The 21,300-nt window shown below is 27.5% G+C and overlaps 1 protein-coding gene across 3 annotated transcripts in view; it reads left to right on the forward strand.

Annotated features, from left to right (window-relative positions):
- The window catches only part of LOC112680425 (protein phosphatase PP2A 55 kDa regulatory subunit), a 74,437-nt gene that overhangs the window by 13,391 nt on the left and 39,746 nt on the right, over nt 1-21,300 (forward strand). For 2 of the 3 annotated variants that reach the window (XM_025550509.1, XM_025550510.1), the window contains one exon: nt 19,549-19,601. The exons of the other annotated variant lie outside the window; for it this stretch is intronic. The gene's annotated coding sequence lies outside the window, so the exon portion shown is untranslated. The remainder of the gene's footprint in view (nt 1-19,548; nt 19,602-21,300) is intronic. 3 annotated transcript variants of the gene reach the window in all.

The raw sequence follows: 21,300 nt of genomic DNA on the forward strand, positions 1-21,300 counted from the left end.
CACGTTTTCGATATAAATAAATATTGCAAAATGTAATTATTTACTGTTAACTTATGACGAATCAAAAATTTTTTCATAATTGAGCTCTAATTGTTATTTGATATTTGACCAAAAATATTTTATTGTAAATAATGAAAACTTAGAAATAAGTATTTTGGCGTTTAAGCAAAATGCAAAACAATTAATTATAAAAACAGCATCAAATATAAAAATGTAAACCATGAAATTTTATTATTATGAATTTGTATACTACGTATTAAACTGCAGTTACGTATAAAAAAATTTAGTCCTACGGATCGATACTCATAATTCTGTTGTTAAACATTAAGCACCAAAATGTTTAAAGATTACAAACAAATACATACTGTATAATAATATACATATAGTACAATAGAAATTGATGAAGACTCAAAATGCGTGTTGTTCAAAAAAATTATGTATTTACTTGCCATTTAATTTTCAATCTTTAACCATATATTATTATTATAAATATTATTATTCGTGTTTCGTGAACATTTTTAGGTCTTAAACATTAAGTATATAATAAACTGTTGATACACAAATATTAAGTAGTGGTATCATTTTTAACACTGTGTACTCACTATAATATTCGGTTCTCATAGACACTTTTTAGTGACTGTTATGGTTCCGCGAAACCGTTATCGAATACCTAAACTAACTCTACGTTGTTGTTCGAAAGTACGGAAATTTTTATTTTTATTTGCAAATCATGAACACGAATAATAATAATTTACTTATATTTATTTTCGGTCGTCAAGAAATCATCTGTAAAAATGTAAACATTTAAAAAAAATTCGCAGAACGTAACAAACATGAATGTATTCTAAAACTTGACTGAGCGCTATTGTCAATGATGATTATAATTCGTGGTCACGAAAATATGGGTAATATACTATATACCTACTACATATGATTATATACCGAATAGTCGTATTACCAGACATAGGATGTCATGTCATACTTATGATACAGTACCTATTTATTTGTTTGTTCTTTCCATCAGCGTTGTTATTCATAATTTAAATTAATTATAAACATGTGTATTATATAAATAGGTTTTGTCGCAGATTATATTATATTATTTTTATTTATTATAATTTTTAAAGAAAAAACTCGAAATTTTACTTAGTCAATAAATTTAAAGTTCTAACTGATTTTATAAAAAATATTCTACGATTTTTCATTTATTTTATATGTATAATATGCGTAAATTATAGTTACAAATTATTATAAAAATAGTGTGATTTGTAGGAGAAATGTAAATGACACATTTTTTTTTTTATTTTATGCACACGATCACAAGATAAATTAATAACTATGTAATGTATTCAAGAACTCTAACAAGCACCTATCTCCAAACTATATGACTAGATATTTTCTGAAAATAAGTTCAATTGGCATACACCAGTACAGATACTTTGATTGTACTCCTTAATATAAGAAAATAACAATACATAATAAGTTTTAACTTATGAAAACATGTTTTTTCACTTAGACAATATCGTAAAAAAATTAATACATTTAGTTAGGTCAAAAAGATTTTAAACTTTTATGTAAAACTCTGATTTATTTTTTCTGTGTAAATCATTAAAAATCATGAGATGTATATTGTTTGCATTTTACATTACATATTTTTTATTTAAATATTTAATATAATTTAAAATAGGTATTTAGTAGTCAATAAATATGATTTTAAATGTACCTATATAAATTAAACTTAATACAAAACTAAATTAATATCGTGTGTATGTTTTTATACAATTTTGTAGCTTAAACGTTAAAATCATACGTTTGACCTAGACTGCTGCCGTAAAACGTAATTGTCCTTGCTTGCTTTTTTTGGATTTTTAAGGTTCGCATGTTCGAAATGATGTGGGTTCAAGGATGTATGCGTATGTGTGTCTGTGTGTTTATGTAGTGTAGTTGTACTACACTGACCGACTACTGTAGATCGTGACTCTAAAATAATATCATGCTGTTGCCCAAACAAGTGGTTTTTGAGAAGGTAAGCATTTATACGATCACCGAATTATATAGACTTTCATAACTGAAAAAAAAAATGATAAAAGATTAGAAAAAAAAAACCTTGTTTGAAAATAATTAAAATAATTTTTGTACCGTCTATTGAATGATATGTAACTCCAAATTATTTTAAAACATATAACACGAGGTCATTGCTTAAAAAATTGAATAGATCATTAAACATTTAGCACAAAAGGCATTTATATATATCATTTTAATTCAAAATTGGTGGTTTCGAAAAAAAGCATAACATTACATTATACATTAATAACAATAAAATGCTTTTAAGTGAAAACTAATTTTTTATCTATATCGATTTTATTTTATATTGCATTTATTTATACAAAAATTTTAAGGTAATGCATAGATTAACATTAATTTGTATAAAATAAATGATCCACTTGATACATTTTACACTGCATTAGTTTTATAAAATATGAATTTATACTCCTTGTACTAAGGAGGATACAACGACATTCCTACCTTGGTATGGATATAATTGATGAGTGTTTTTATTAAAATATGTGACGCTTGTTTATTATTATTGTTTTTAAACTAATTTTTTTCAAACTTCTTAATTTGAAGTAAATATTTTACTTATTATTATTTTTTTACTTAAAAAACTGTGAATTCAAAAACATTGTTAAAGAAATTATCATTATTTAAGGAGATTTATATCTATTTCATTTACTATAAAGCATTTACCTTAAGCTTTTTGTAACTAACATTAAGAGCTTAAAAAGCTAATTAAAATATTTATATATTATGATAACACTGGAGTATAAATTAAATGGTTTTTATGCAATTTAAAAGCGTATATGACATTACATTTAACAAAAAATATTAATAATTGTATGGTTTGAAAACAAATTACTTCTAATATTTATAAACATATATACATATAACAATTCCCATTTTAGATTATGATTTATACAGATATTAAATTAAATTCTATAAATCCATTATTACTCATGCGTAGTTGAATAAAAAAAATAATTTTCAACTACAATTTTCACGTCAGTAAATTGATTATATTATTGACGTATTTTACATTATATTGGAAATATCCATAAAAAATCATGAAATTAAGTTATTTTATGTGATTATACTTTAAAAAGTATGAATATGTTTAGTCCCTATTTTCGTGAGACCTATAGAAAAAATAAATATTGATTACGTCCATTATCTCAGAAGCTATTACAATAGATATATCTTTTTGGGCTACTCTGTATACATTTTACAAAATTATTTTTATTTATGATTTAATCTTAATTTTGTGTTTAAACACTTGAAAATAATTTTTATTCAAAATAATTAAATATTACTGCTAATCACGCACTATAATAATAATTCAGTAGTTAAGAAATTAGGAATTCTATATTTTTATGCATTTAAAAAGCAAGGTTCTCGTGTAATCAAATACATCAGATAGTTTATTTGAAAGTTGTAAATAAATAATATTTCTGTAATCATATAGTTAAAAAAATGTATCAAACTGTTAACTATTACCAGAATTTTAAATATAACTATCAATGGATATCAATAATATATAATCGAAAAGTATTTAATTAAATACTATGTACACTTGACTCTATATGTTTGACGGGTATTGTATATAAATATTTATTCGTTCAGGTTATTTTGTAAATCACAAATCATCATAATAATTTTTATTCATGTATTTATAATTAAATAAGGTTTGCTTGTTCTTGTAACATTTCTAATTTCTGGTTTTTATTCTCGATATTTGTACAGAAATAATAGTTAAATTCATAATTCATATGAAATTATTTCTTTTAGAATGGAATCTTTATAATTATAATTTGCTGTCAATTCTTGTTTATGATTTCTTATGATCCAACACATAAAATGCATAATAAATCTTTTTTCTTCGAATGGAATTTGATAACTTAATGATTTATTGCTCGATTTCAATGTCATTATAAATATACGACAGCATGAATTATAATGTATATTCATAGAATATTGTGTTTCAGTATAATTTTTTCGAGTACTATTCTGTCTATAAAGCCGTTGTCAATATCTTGTTACATAAAATAAGTAAAAACAAAATTCCCATAATGGTTTTATATTCCTGTATTTTATAAACGCTGAGAATAATATATAGACTAAGGCTACATGTATTTATATCATTTATAACTAACACAGTGCGATGAGAGTTTGTATTATAAACCAACGGTTCAAAATGTCTAAGATGTAAACATTATAACATTACAACGTGATACGTATATGCACATATAATAATGATAACAGTAATTTATGTTTACGCTTATTATTGTAGGATAACCTAGGAGTAGCGATCAAATTGAAGACATACGTTAAACATTAATACGAATAAGTATACTTGGATGTTGTCATATATCAATATATTGTATTAACACAACACGAGTCTCTATTATAAAGCGTTCGACGTTGTCTAATAATAATCGGGTCACAGGTTGAACATAATATAATATACAGATAATCCTATGTAATAATGATATTAAGTAGAATAATAATCATTATATCGTTGTCGCCATAATTTAGTATTGTTTGTGCTATACCTAATTACTACTACTATTAATACAACTACTACTACTAATACTACTACCACAGCTATTCTTTCTAGGTAGTACTACAGCTACCACTATACTAATATAATCATAATAATAATTAAGATAGTACTAGCAATAATAATTATCATCTTCGACAGCGTGTTATCCCAGAGTATACACAGTTGTGACGGTGAAAACCTATTAATTAATACACGTTACGTAACCTCGATGTAAAATGGCGTAACACGCCCTGCAAACGTCTCCTGGCGTGATTGATATCCTTTTACATACACCCGCTAAGCGCTACTACGGATGCATAGTCGATATGGGACGCTCGGCCGTGGTGAGGGGGGAAGGGAATGGTGGTGCTCAAATTCAAATTCAATAGTTCGTCTCAACCACGTCGTAGAAACGTCCGTTACCCGAATAAAATAATAATCGATTTTGGGGTACACGCAAAACAAGTCAATTAAATATCGTGTCAACAATGTGACGGGCCCTGTGCCCCGCGACGTGTTGGCAGAATATCGTAGACGTAAATGTACGCTTCTTTGAAAGTACAGAACGTATCTAAAGCTTCCTCTGTGGTATCTAAGCCATCTGAGAATGTTGTGCGTATGATATTGACCCGCGCCGTGCGGTGCTATGCGTATCATTTTATGCGTTGTCCACTATGCGCGTTCTCGTATGTTTACGAAATGAAAAGCAAACGAAGATTAGTAATTACGTTAAAACTTAATTCTCGCACTAACAGAAAAATATATACAAAAAACAATAAATTACGGCTACGTGTTGGGGGTCGGCTCAAAGTTGAATTTACGCAAATCTCATTGTTCAGTCCAGCACACGCGTATTAAACTGCTGATTTGGCAAAACGAGCACAGGCGTCAATATAGCACACACACATTATGACCACGTGTTCCGTACTAGCATTGTTGTTTTATGTTTATGTTCTGCACAACGTATACTCGTACGTAACAGTATTTTAGGAATGCTTCTAAAGGATATTAACCTGAGTAGCTGAGTTATATAAAAAGATTTTTTTACTCGTTGAACGTCTTGTAACGCGGTTTATAGCACATTTAACATGTAAGTAACGTACAACAGGTATAACTCCCGAATACCTATATATTCATGAAGGCATTATTAAAAACGTAAACAAGTATTATTTTTGTAAATCAAACATATAATTACCATATGATGTTCAATCGCTTTAATTCTTGTCGTGTAACTCATTAAATAAGTATGAGTGATTCAGTTTTTAGTTAAAAGTTCTAAGTTACTTCATACATCCATACAACTACTGTATTAAAATTTCTTTTAAAAGTATAAATATTATATTATCAACTATGTTCCTCGATGCATAACATAAATATATACTCATATAGACAACATTAATCAAACAAATAATAATAGTTAAATGCAATTATAGTCTAATTATAAAACAATATTGTTTGTTTGTATACTTTATGAGATGAATGGAGGATTAATAAAAAAAATAAAACACCTATATTACTTATAATATTTTACAAAAAATAACAAATTCGGTTGCAATAAATATTATTAACTATCAACACAAAATTATAGCTAGAGCATTATAAAAATAATTTTGAAAATCTGTCTTTTAAGTATCATAATTAAAGCCAGGATTTTTATGTAAAAAATGTTATTGAAAATGTATATATTTATAAAGACGAAAATTCAAAAACATACAAAAAATATGCGAAAAAAATCATTACAAATATATTACATCGTATAAACTATTTCAATTTAATATTATTTACAAATTATGAAATAATCAATTAAATTAATAAATAAAAATTAATTAATAACAAAATATATTAAGTTTGGAACAAATACCAACACGAAGTTTTCTTTAATTTACAGTTGAATTTTCATTTTTGAAAATGCCAGCAACCATGTGTACAAGCTTAAGTTGCGGAACTCGCAATGCTGCGAGTCAATGATATACAAGAGCAAGTCAAACTGACGAGCAACACGAAGCGCGGAATGAAGTTGAACGGAATCGATGGAATCGAAATCAACAACATAGAAATATGAACGTGAAAGTTGAAACTGAGTAATTGACATTTATCAGATTGAACAAGGCAAAATTGTGTTCTGAAGAATACATTTATCTACGGGATGCCAATAATGGTGGTAAAAATGCACAGAATTAGGTAGAACAACTATTCTCCCAGAAACATACGTCGGAGATCCGCGACGTATGCATGAATACGCTCAAGATACTATATCGTATGTACGTCATTGGGTTTGTTTATAACATTCACATGCAATTCACAGTGGACAAAAATTAGACAAGAATTATTTCTTGGCCAATCACCCATTGGTCGCTACTACATTACCGCGAAGGTTTTCAAAATAAAGTTAAAATAACTAATGGACTTCATTGTTAAGCATCGCGTATTCGGTTAGACTGTTAGATGTATTCAGTCTAGTGGCAAAAACGCGGATTGTCACAGCACACATTCTCATTTAGTTGGTAGAGAGGATAAAATCGAATGAAATCGACGATGTGATATCTTCGGAAATTCTCTATAGTGATGAAGATTCATTTTTACATGAAATTGTTACAAAAAATGTGATTCATGGTCCCTGTGGAATATTAAATTCAAATTCCCCGGGTATGGTTGATCAAAAATATTCAAAATGTTTTCCAAGATAATAAGAAGTAGAAACTATTAGTTAGAATGATGGTTATCCACTTTATCGCCGGCGATCCACTGATGACAACGAAAGGTCAATAATAGTCAAAGTAAATCAGCTGGTACCTAATTGAAGTTGAGTTGGGTTGTTCCGTTTTCTCCTTTACTCTCAAAAACATTTAAAGCATACATAAATGTTGAATTCTGCGAGTACGTAAACAATGGTAGTGACATGGCAAAGTTGCTGCTGAAAATTCAAACGATGGATCACTCATTTTCAAATGTAATGCTATGTCAGTAGTAACGAGGTGATGTAGCATATTTTTTCATTTCTAGTGAATGAAAAACACCCCACTGAAGTTCTTTTGGCTGGAGATCTGGAAAATGATCAAAGGTTGTACTTTACAACGGAAAACGTATTACAACGAGTTAAGAGGCCAGTATCCACGATATTGACCAGCTTCTTTGAAATGTGCCAGAATGATGGATTTGCTAGAACACTGCTTAAATCCGAAATGCCACGATATTATACCTAGAATCAATCGTTAAAGAAATGTCAACGATGGAAACAAGAACAGCCAGTTCTAAGTTACCCTTAAGTATTTTCCACTAATGCACTAGGACGTCTTTACACAGTCCATCCCAACCAAGACGAGTGTTTTTATTTGCATTTACTGTTAGTCGATGTTCGTGGCCCAACATCATTCCAACATCTACGAACTGTAGTTGGAGTATTGTGCGACATATGCAGAAAAGCCTGTTAACTTGGGATTGCTAGAGAATGACACTCATTGGAACCAAACACTCGAAGATGATGTGATTCCGTCAAATGCTAAACAAATACGAACATTTTATATACATGCTTCCCACCAACACCGATTGATTTGCGTCTTAGAACATCAAATGCAAATTTGCAAATTAACGATGAAATGTACATTGAAGCCAGTGGCGTATCCTGGATTCATTTAACGGGGGTGTTTTAAAATTTAATAGACTTATGGTAAGTGGGGGGCTCTGCCCCTCCCCTGTATTAAATTAATAAATACCATGTATTTATATAAATTATTATATAACTGAAAATTATTATACTAAGACAGTATATATAAAGTATATGTAAAATCTACAAGTTGTATACAACGTTTATTCAAACTATACTATAAACTTGCAATTTGGTGAAATACAATAAAATACGGTCGATGGGTGGGGAGGATGTGTTTTAATACCAAAATCACTCCCCTAAATAAACCCCTGAATTAAGAATTCATTTTAATTGAATACATGTGCTTGATGCTTACTAAGAAAGAATTAATACATTAGGAATGACAGCGTCCAATCGCCCATTGCACGACGAATTTAATCAAGAGTTGAGACGAGAAAACCCAATATGATTCCAAGACATTAAAAGAAATTGCTCTATGAAACATTCCTCTTTTAAATGAGCAACAAAAATATGCATACGATATGCTAATGAAAGCAGTGAACGATGGAACTGGCGGATTTTTTATCTTTAATGCTTCCGGGAGGACTGGGAAAAAGTTTTTAATATCATTGATTTTGATAACGAGTCGATCGCAAAATGGTATCGTACCTACACTTACTTCATCAGGTATTTCAGCTATGTTGATAAAAGGCAGTCGAACAGCTCATTCTGTACTCAAGTTACCATTGAACATACAAATAAATGAAACATCAACTCGGAATCTTTCGAGAAATTCTACGATGGTGTTGCAGCAGAGCAAATTAATAGTTTGAGATCAGTGCACGATGGCATACAAAAAATCTTTGGAAGTATTAGATAGCATGCTGCGAGGTTTACGAAAGAAACAAAACCATTTTGGTGATGCAATGATTTTATTGGCAGGCGATTTTCGCTGAACACTACCAGTAATACTACGTTAATCAACGCTAGCCAACGAACTTAACGCATGTTTGAAGTCATCAGTTTTAATAAAAGACGTTAAGACGCTCAAAATAAATATGAACATGCGAATCGAATTGCAGAACGGCCAATCTGAAGAAGTTTTTTCCAAACAATCGCTCAATACTGGTAATGGCAAAATACCTGTTGACTTATCGACTGTATACATCATATTTACTACTAATTTTTGTCTCTATACTGAAACCGAGACCGAACTCATCGAGAAAGTTTTCCCAAACATAGCTCAAAATTACAAAGATCATGTATGGTTGAGCGAAAGAGTTATATTAGCTGCACAAAACGTTGATGTCAACGAAATTAATTTTCAGATTCAAAATAAGATGGCTGGCAAATTAATGACATCTATCTAACGGAGTTTTTAAATTTTCTGGAATTTCTTGGATTACCACCTCATAATCTACAATTAAAAATCGGATCTGTAATTATTGCGGAATATAGACCAACCACGTCTTTGTAATGGCACCCAAATAGCGGTGAAGAAATGAATGAACAACGTCATCTTAGCTACAATTTTTAAAGGAAAGTACAAAGGCAAAGAAATTTTGATTCCACGGATTCCTTTGATTCCGAACGACATGTCATTCGACTTTAAACGGTTGAAATTTCCCGTGCGGCTAGCATTTGCAATGTCAATAAATAAATCTCAAGGACAGTCGCTAAGTGTTTGTGGCATTAATTATGAAAATCCATGTTTTTCGCATGGCCAATTACGAGTATATGATGCCTGTTTCCATGTTGGAATACCAACAAAACTATTTATATATGCGCAAGAAAAAAAAAATAAAAATGTTGTATATCATAAGGCATTAGAATACCAGTAATAAACATTTTTTTTGAAATATTTTTTTTTATTAATTATACCAATTCGAATTCAATATTCATAGTTAAGACAGGACAACGTCTGTTGGATCAGCTAGTTATTTATAAATTATACATTTTTCATGCAATTATATAGAAATATGCAAAAACAAAAACTTTCTATAAAAATCTATACAGTGCGAGACGCCGACTCTTGTAATCAAAATTAATCTAGGTGAATTGTATAAGAATATACATTTCGTTAAAAATCTGGCCTTAATCATAAGTAGGACTACGATATCATACATTATTACATACATATAAAAGTAAAGAAAAAGTGAAATAAAATACAAAATAAGATATAATTTAAACTTAAACTTTACGACGTTGGTCACATCTCAAAATTTCATAGCGGATTCACGTGGTGCTTTAATTCGCATGATTATTAGGTAAACAATTTGAATATTCATGATTTTGGTGAAGGAACCATAGCTATTTTACATATATATATATACATATATAACCGTGGTTTCTTGTTTATGGATGGAATGATTTGGTGAGATATTTTATTTTGAAGTACAACCTTTACTCAATCCTTAAAAAGAAAAATTAAAAACTTTTAAATACACTTGGCCACGACTGATAGGTGTCCAGATTGGAAGTGATCTAAAACTACTTCACTATCGATTTGTGAGTGTATTTTCTATGCATATATATACTGAAGAATATGTGTATACAACACCAATCGATGATGGTTGCAACTAGGGCTCACGGAACTCTATGTTAAATATAATATAAGCTATGTATTTCACTCACTCTGTAGGCAGCATACATAGGTCGATGAGTATACAACGCAGTTAGATCTGCACGCAATGTGTTAATCACAGAAAGTAGGTACCATTTTTTTTTTCTTCTTTAAGCACTAATATTTTGTTACAATTAATTGCTAATGAAATTTGTGTGCACATATTATAGTTTTAAGTTTTTTGTAAAATTAAATTCTATAAATTACTTTTTCGTTGATTTCATTTTTGTTGATCTTTATTATTTTTTCAGTTAATTAAAATACACTTCCTCCTAACATACGTTCCCAGAATATATTTTACCCCAACGGTTGTACATATACGGAACGAATCCTAAAAATAACCCGACCTGCGCCTATATGGTGATCAAATAAATATTCTTTGTTGTTTTAAAATCGAATATACCTGACCAACGTAAGTGTTTAGTGTCTGGTAAGAGAAAACCAGTCTACGTGCAATCTTAAATATCCTACGCAGTCACACGTTACAAAGTTTACTCAAACAATGAATACATTTTTTTTTTATCAAAGTAAAAAATATCCCAGTGACATAAATACATAATATACCACGTTGTGCGTTTCCAGAGTAAAATTCTCACTTCTCCCTCTTCTCCCGTATCATACGGGCAAGTATGCGTAATAAAATTAAAAAAAAACCATCATTTAATATGCCTACGCATCTGACGAGGTCAAATTGTCATCAGAACTTAATAATAAAAGTATAACAATATACGATTACCCATACATTATACTGTAATGGAATTATTGAAATAAATCGAATTTTTTTTATTTATTTTGTATGTTCACGGACGACAGTCATGTTACTACTAAGAACATGGGCAATATACTGCGTGTTAAAACCACAACCATCTTTTGACGAAAGGACCTTCCTCACGAAGGTTTTAGGAATAATATTTTTTTCATCCCAACCAATAAAGCTTATACTAAAGACACACAATGGCTTACGAGTCTAACAACATTACATAAGTTATTTAATTTTAGACGATTTGCATTTGTCGTATAATAATTAAAGTGTATTTTCATTTCTCGCGTTAATCGGATGGCATTATATAAACAAATAATATTAATCAACGACACTGAAAATTTGAATTCATAGTGTTGGAATACATAAAACTTAATAGTCGTGTTTACCGATTCATTATTAAAAAAATAAATAAATAAATACTTGAACAAAAATAAGAGTTTGTTGAAAACTTTTTTTTCCATAATCCCAAGTACATTCAAACAAAAAAAAAAAATACTATGCTCTTATCATTTAACAGTAGTAATCTAATCAATGCGCAAAAATCTATCCTTTAACTCAGAGATCTTTGACATTTCAGAAAATAACTATATTCAAAATGTTAAGGTAGTGGTGATGAACATCTAAATGTATTAAAGATATTATATTAGAGTATATACTAAGAAAATTGTATTATTAAATTTGATTAAAAAAAAAGAAGAGAGAGAGCAGGTAAAATATAAGTTTATAGTGATATTTTTAATCGTGATCGACGGGTTGGCAACCTTTACTCTAATTAAGCTATTTTAACTTTTGTAACGTGGTCAGGGATGACCAGTTAAATATATGATATTCAAGGAAGGTTTTCTAGTCCTTGTGAATATATTATTCCGTAGCTCGGGAGCATAAAAGGAAAGATCTTGATATTAAAAATAAATGTAGATTGATTTAGTTTAGTTATTATTATTTAATATACATATATAAATAAGACTTACGGACTATGGACTACATCAAGACAATATGGAGTTCAGCTACATCGAAAGAACGTCGTGGCAGAACTGCTGCGACTTAATGTAATATCGTAAACATGTAAATTAATGTGATGTCTACTCAGCAATATCCATATTACATGAGTAGACATTAATAATATGTAACAATCTTTACACTTTCAAAAACGATTTTATACATAATTGAATAACTGAAAAAATTTAAAATTTAACTATCCTAAATAGAAGGGTAGACAAAAAGCAAATTCAATAATTTTAGCTTCTGAGAATATATCTATTACTAATTAATACATAATAATTAATAATATAATACTTAAAATATGTGTACAAATAATAACAAACTTGAATAATTGAAAAAATTTAAAATTTAACTATCCTAAATAGAAGGGTAGACAAAAAGCAAATTCAACAATTTTAACTTCGGAGAATATATCTATTACTAATTAATACATATTAATTAATAATATAATACTTAAAATATGTTTACAAATAATAACATTATTAATTTGATTATCTTCAATATGTAGGTGTTAACTTTGTTCACAAAAATATACAAGTGATTTTTTAGTAACGTGTCAAAGAAATTTGACTGAAGCTTTAATCAATGATGTTGAGTATAATTGATTGATACGTTATGTTTGAGATTTGGCATTAATAATAATTTAATAAACAATGTCATTACATTTAGCATTCAATTGTTAAATCAGATAATTTATTTCCTTTCTGTTTATTTGATTTATGTTTAACGTCAAAGATTATAATGTATTGTTATTTAATTATGCATAAAATAAATATTTTATAAATTTAAAATTTAAATTTTTATAATTATTTAAATAATTTTCTATACTCGTTTGCTTGTGATTAATATTTTCTTTAACAGAATTTATTAATATAATTATTTATTTCTATGTGTATGTATCATTATATTTATAAAATATTAATTTTCAATATCAATTTGATAATTTGATTTTTTAAATGTAATAATTCAACAAATTTATTTTTCGAATGCATCTCATCATCTTCGACGTAACTTTTAACTCAATAGTAATTTAAACAGTTTTTCCATTTGAAAAATAAACGCAATTTTTTAAAAGTCTAATTCTTTTTAAAAAAAAATTATACTTGCAACATAAATATGTTTTAAGTTTACATGCATTTGTCACTACATAAGTAATAATTAAAATCTAAATGTTGCAATAAGGGTCATAAGAAAAATGTTAATTCAGCGCTTGTATTTTCATATATATTTCTGATAAACATAAACATTTACACGTCATATTTTAAGTACACATAACAAAAATATATTTTTGATGCGAGTATGACGTACCTATACGTTTTATATTTAAATAGTTAAATTATTTCGAGTATGCGTTTGTGTTTTCATTCGTAGCAGACAAATTCAAAACCACGAATTTTGCACGAAAACTATTTCGATATAACGTATTGTTATCCACTCTAATCAATCAATCACAGTGTCAATAAAAGATGGGACCGTATTATCATTTATTATTCGCTTCAACTCTGACCACAATCTAAAAAAAAGAATCCCTATCACTATGGAAACTCATATTAACTGTTATGTACGTCTGAAAAACCTTAATCATATGTAATTTACTTAACGATTCGATAAGATCTTTGATGTAATGAAAGTCTATAAATATTTGAGATTTGTACGATAAATATTTTCGATTTTCAGGTACTTGAACTCAGTACCAGAACTTCGCGGTATAGTTCAGTAAATTGTACATGTGATTACTAGAATTCCTTTTTTATTTTTGTTCATGTAACTGCATATACATATAATATTCGATTATAATAAACGACAAATCTTATGAAGCGTTTTAAGATATAAACGTAACACTACATTATATTACATTATATTACGATGAAATAATTATGCCAACAAAAGTTAACAGCATTTGATAAAAATCAACTGGACTGTAATTTTTAAAATAATTGGTTCATTAAATTTAAACATAATATTATTACTTATAAAAGTCGAATTAATTTATCTTCTTTAAATTTGTTCCTTTTGAGTTCTTTATCAAAATGTATTTGATACAAAATCAAGTAACTTTGATTACGTACTATATCTATACAACAAACTGATATGAAAATATACTTTCTCCAATATTTTTGTCTCTTTGATTTATTAATTACATTAATTGCTGTTCACATTATATTTATTATTTGCGATACAATTAACTTCAAACTTAATACTTGAAAATATTTAATTAAAAACTGCAATTCAATTGAATGACCTTCATTAGATTACTGTATTAATGTACTATACATGCTCTTAAATATATTATTATAAATACTTTTACAATTTTTTTATGTAAAATCAACTGCACACGAATTGCGTCCCAAAATACAAAAATATACATCGCGATATCCGAGTTGCGTCCGCAATATTTGCACAACACACCCGAGTTACATCCGCGATTTTCTCGCGACATGTAATATATATCATTTATGCATGGGGATAAATTTTTGTTTGCCAATTTTTTAAAAAAGTCATGTTATAATTTTATTTTTAAACTCAGTCATAATGTTTTTAAATAATTCTTCTTTTTGATCATTATTTATTAATATATATATAGGTAAATAGTATTATATAAGCTGCAATATTACATAGTGAATGGTGTATGCCGATAATGTCGAAAACTAAAAGTGTACCTATAAGACTTTATAGAGTTTAATAAGTTTTATAATTATATAATATTTCAATGTCTTTATAATTTATACAATTACATCTGACTGAAATTGGTAAAAACATGCAAATTAGTGTTATAAATTTATTGTTTTAATCAAACATTTAAATACTAAAGGTCCAATAGATATATAATACATTATTTGATATTTGTTGTAGTAATAATTATTTTTTATTAAGCTGTTTATTATCGTTATTTTTTTTATTGATTTTAGCTTTTGGCAGTAGTTTCGCTAGTGTTGGTATACATATAAAGATTATTAATACCCGGCTTCATCTATCATTAAAATTGTTAAATTATTTGACTGTTTGAATGTTGGTGTTGTTTTATGTTTTAAAGAAATCAATTATTAAGTATTAAATTAAAGACCAAAAAAATAACATTTTTCATTTTTAACCACTATTACCATTTTTTCAAATTTAGGAAAATGAGTTACTGTGTATGTATACTTCACACATGTGCAGTTTTTTTTTTGTGTAAACCTATCATACCTGTTAACTTCAATATGTATATAATAAAAAATAATAATTTATGAAAACAATTTCATAATAAAACTTCTCTATAAAGTAGATTTGATGTATTTCCTATTGGTGCCAAAATAACTAAATTTGTGAGCATACTGAATTTGGAACATATCATATAAAATTGTCCATGTGAAAAATAATCTTTTCTTCTATTAATTCCTACAATTTTCTATGTTTGACCTTATAATTTATTTATTGTCAAAGCAAAACATACTTTGGCAGGTAATTGCATTCTCTTAAATTTGAATAGATAATCTGATGATATCATTAGTATGCGATGAATAAAAACTAATTAACCTTTTGCTGATCCACTAATAATTTCAGCTTCTATCAGATTTTTTTGAATACCAGTAATACTTAGACGTGTCTTATTGCACAATTTTGGTGAGCTAAGATTTCTTAGAAGCATTATAGGAGTACCAAATTTAATGCTAATAAATATGGTGGAAATCCAGAAGTGTTGAGTGAATTGAGAAATTCAACTGGATAATTAACTGCATCATCTAATCCCAGTAATGAATTCATTGATCCGTATCCCATATTTTTTGCTTGGAAAGATTCCAATAGTATTTTGTCTATAATTCTTAAAAAAAAAAAAAAAAATAAACAAGGAATAAAATCATTCTTTGAATGTTTTTCGTGATATTTTTTAGTATTAACTAATACAGAATTTAATAAATTGCGATCACCGTTTCAATTGTTTATTACTACATATTAGATGTAATATCGAATCCCACAACTTTTATTAATTGACGAATTGAATCAGAGTTTGGCTGTTTGCAATCTGCAAACAAATATTAAACTCAATAACCTATAATACATAACTTTCATGAATATTAAATATAAAATCAGTTATATCACTGGGTCTGTATCAAATTCTCGGAGATTGTGATATTTTCAATTAACCCGAATACATTTTCACGAGTTCGATGCTACTGCATATTAATCTAATTTATTTGTTCATAAAACTTATGACAAAAAGTAACCTAAGGTCCATATTATTTCAAGTAAATAATTTTATGCTATGTATATTTAAACTTTACATAAAATATTTAAGAATAACTCATATTTTTGTTCGTAAATCATATTAAATCTTTTTATTTACGGAATATTCAATGGACATAATAATAATTTAATTTTCAAATAAACGAGTACACGTAAATATATCTATTTTATAATAACCATACCAATAACGTAACCATTTTTATCGGTTTGGTACCCAATTGTAAAATATACGTATTTATTATTTGATAGTAACAAATTAAATAATAACAAAAATTAAAAACTAAACTCTTAAACAATAATATTTTTCACTGTACGTTCTATACTATAATACCACGGATTGTATGTCTGCATGTATATATATATATATATATAATTATGTGACTTATCTAAAATTACAATATTTTCTTGAATGATATGTTCACTACCCGCGTATAAGAGTAAATATTCGACAAGTAGTGCTTAAGCAGACGTGAAATGTCTTGTAAGTTTAAAACCCTTGAAATATTAAAGATTAAAAAACTACTTAAAAAAAAACTTATTATTATTTGAATGCTGTACTATGTAGTTAAAAAGAGTTAGTGTGTATATACGTTACCAAATCCTCGATAATCCGAAGTAATATTTTTCTGATTTTGTGCATTCTTACGACTTATACATGTATTTAAAAAAAATATCATGACACACGAATCGGTTTAAATACACTGTACATAAAGCCTTCTATTCGAAATATTGACGACAGATACAAAAATCCATAGTAAAACTAATACATTTTTCGCTTTACACAAAATCTAAAAAAAATGAAAGTTCCTTCATTCATCAATAGCTTACCATAACGTATGGTTAAATTTTTCAAAATTATATTAAAATAATATATAATTCACAAACGACGATTTTAGTATGAGTATTGAACTGAAATCTCATTTATGATAAGTAACCAAATTAAAATATTTAGTTTATTAAACGGATTTTTAAAATTAAGTCAAAACCAATTTCCTAAATTAATTATTTTTTTCAACCTAAATCGGTTTTAAGTAAATAAATATTTTTTCTAAGAAAGTAAATAGAAAAATATATTTTTGGGTCCCCCTCATATCTTATTCGCTGCACCACGTCATAATCATACCTTATCATCATTTCCTATCGTAAACTACCGTCATTATAACCTACCTCAACCTAATTTCACCACCACCACTACTTATTATACAATCTTAATTTTTTCTTAGTCTTAAGTTCGTATTACATTTTTTTCCAATTTCCTTCGCCGTCATTCCACTACTATCTATAATCTATATACAGCAACTTGTTAATTATTTTATTAAATATTATAATTTAATAAACTTATATCATAAATTCTGATCTCTATGGACTTACTGTACTCAAGTACGTAAGAGTGATTATTATAAGAATTATACCATTCACAAATAATCATAAGCGTTTAAAATTGACTAAATTAATCTTGACAACATGCGATAAATATCTGTTCGAGAAATGATTTATCTGAAAATTATTTATTCTCCAAGGAAACACTGAATTTAAATGTTAATCATAATATTACCTAATGCAGTGTGTAGGTGCTAAACCAGAATGGAAACAGATTATGCTTTCTTTATTTAACTATGGCTATAAGTAAGGTGTATGGTTCCTTATGCATTTGAATAATGTAATAAAAATATCATGGTAATTTTAAAAGTTTAAAGATAGATAAGAAAATACAGTGGAACCTCGATAACTCGAATCGGCAAAAAAAAATTCGAGTTACCGAAAATATTTTCTTATTTAAAACACAAAGAGTTCATTTTATAATTTTATTTATTTATATGTTTATTAATAAATGTATAATGTATGTAGGTATGTATATATTATGTATATATATATATTATCTTATAAATTCGAGTAATAACCCAAAATTCGACTAAAAATATTTCGACTTATAGAGAAATTCGAGTCAGCAAAATTTAAATTATCGAGAAAACTTATCACACTTATCATATATTGTAAGGCCGGGGCCAAGGTATTCCTTCGAATTATCGAAAATTCGACTTATAGAGGTTCGAGTTATCGAGGTTCCTCTGTATATTGGATGGATAATTTTATTTTTTACAAATTTAAATACAACGTACACTAATATGAAATAAGATAAATGTTGCCAAGTATAATCATAGATTCATCAAACAATAGTTTATACTTTCACTAACACTATTTACATGCGAGTAGGTATACTTGCCCTTCGTAGGTCAACATTTAAATTTGTGTTTGATACATTGATTGAAGATAAGTTATAAAATGACACATTAATATAATATTTTAATGAACTAAAACTGACATGTATCCTTACTCTATTTAAACAGAAAAGAAAAAAATTATTCTTATCGCATTTGAACAGAAAGGGAAAATATAGTTAGTTCTAGTATAGTAAATATAGTTATCTACCCATACATAATCGATTCAAAAATACCTTTGAGTAGAAAAATGGATTTTGAAACAAAAATGGTCGCTTTCACTTGAAAAAAATGTCTACGTATGATGTCAATAAAATAACATTTCATGTTTTTGTTTAGTTAAGTATAGTTATCTTCTTGGACGTAAAAAACTCTAATAAATAAATTATTCCTAATGTCTTAGTTGCTATTAATGTAATAATATATTCTACGAAATAATAAGACACTAATTTAATATATAGTATAAGGTGTGTAGGCTACTGATTTATATTTTGATGTAATGTATTATATATACTAATTTTAACCTTTTTTCAGGTAATACTTCAAACATCAAAAAGAACGTACACTCAAACAAATATAATATACACGTATGTATGTTTGTATTATTTAAATTGACTCTTGTTTTGATGGATCGAATAAAAAAAATTACTCGCAATATAAACACAGATGTGAAAAGTTAAAATCGAAACTAGTGAAAAACGTAACGACAGTAATAAAAACGACAAAATAATGAACGGTGACGTACTGTTTCCGGGTCTTTCTCGTCTTATATACAGCAGTGGCTTTGGGAGAAGATAAAGCTATGTTCAGACCTGAATTTTTTTAGAAAAAAACTATACTATTCTATATTCGGAAAAAAAATAAGATTTGATATTAAAAACATGTTAGGTTTGTATTGTATGTAGAGTACGTAGAGCAAAGTAATTATTATTGAAATATATGTACAGTAGTCGCCGTTTGTAGAACTTACTATGAGATCAGATAATTTAAGTTTCTTTACCAAATGAGTCCATAAATGAAAAACACAAAAAAAAAATAATACACATATTTTCTTCCGATAAATTTAATATAATTAAAAATATTTATTGAGATTTTGACTACAGTTATACAAAAATAAGTTAACCTATTTATATTAGACTTGTATTGACCTATATGTATAATTATAACATAATGATTAAACATAAATTATATAATGTATAATAATAATAAAATTGGTAAATTGAATAGAAAATTATAATTTAAATATGTATCTATTTGTATATTACATAATGATGATACATACCATTAATTATTGATAGATTTATGTATCCAATTATTAATTATCTAATTGTCAAATGATCCCATTAACCGATGTAGTGATTCTAATAGACGGATTTTCAGTATAGGTGCAAATTGGAGGACAACTTATTTCGAGTCCAATAGGCAAATGCGATGTTAACTGTGTGTCCAATTAGCGGCCACCGCTATATATTATAATATATTTTGACGCATTGAATTTGAAGTATAAATAGTTAGTTTTTAAATTTTATCTAACATTTTGTTATGTATGCCCTCTCTATTTTAGTTCCCAAAGCCGTCCCATCATATATATTGTGAACGCACATACATACATCTAAAATGATATTATACATTTCGTGAGACAATTAATAATTATTCCTATCGATTGTTATTGCATTATGATCATTTCCATTAACGTGGATTATTATAAAATTGGAGTCTCGTATCCCATCGTATACTCAGCTGCGTGTGCTCATCAAACTAAAAAGAGATAGACAGTGGCGGTGGCGGTCAACTACTCTATTTGTTAAGGAAATTAGGTCACGTCCGTCTGGTCTCACTCGTTGTATACTCATAACCACGACGGACGTAGTTGGGATGAACGCAACATCATTTTCAGTTGCTATGAAATATATTTTTAGATCGTCTTAAGGACGAGCATAAAATACGCCAAAAATTTGTTTTTATTTTTACACAGAAACATGACTACGTCTTAATAACCACTAATCGCATTTACACTATCAATGCACAAACGAATAATCTATCGAATTAAGCGTAGCGTATACAATGTAAACGGTTTATAGTTTTCATCGACATGGTTTCTTCTCATCATTTTTAATTGAATATATTTGTTTAACATTATATTCGTAATTAAATTCCTGTTTCCAACATTTTTATGAACATAAGTGAAAAATATAGTTAATTAATTAACCAACGCTAATTTTCAGTCCAAATTCGTATTTTAAAAATCTTTATATCGCATCAATATCAATTAATATTGGTTTTGAA

This window comes from Sipha flava, unplaced genomic scaffold (genome assembly GCF_003268045.1).
Source record: "Sipha flava isolate LNK unplaced genomic scaffold, YSA_version1 176_pilon_pilon, whole genome shotgun sequence".
Taxonomy (NCBI): Eukaryota; Metazoa; Arthropoda; class Insecta; order Hemiptera; family Aphididae; genus Sipha; species Sipha flava.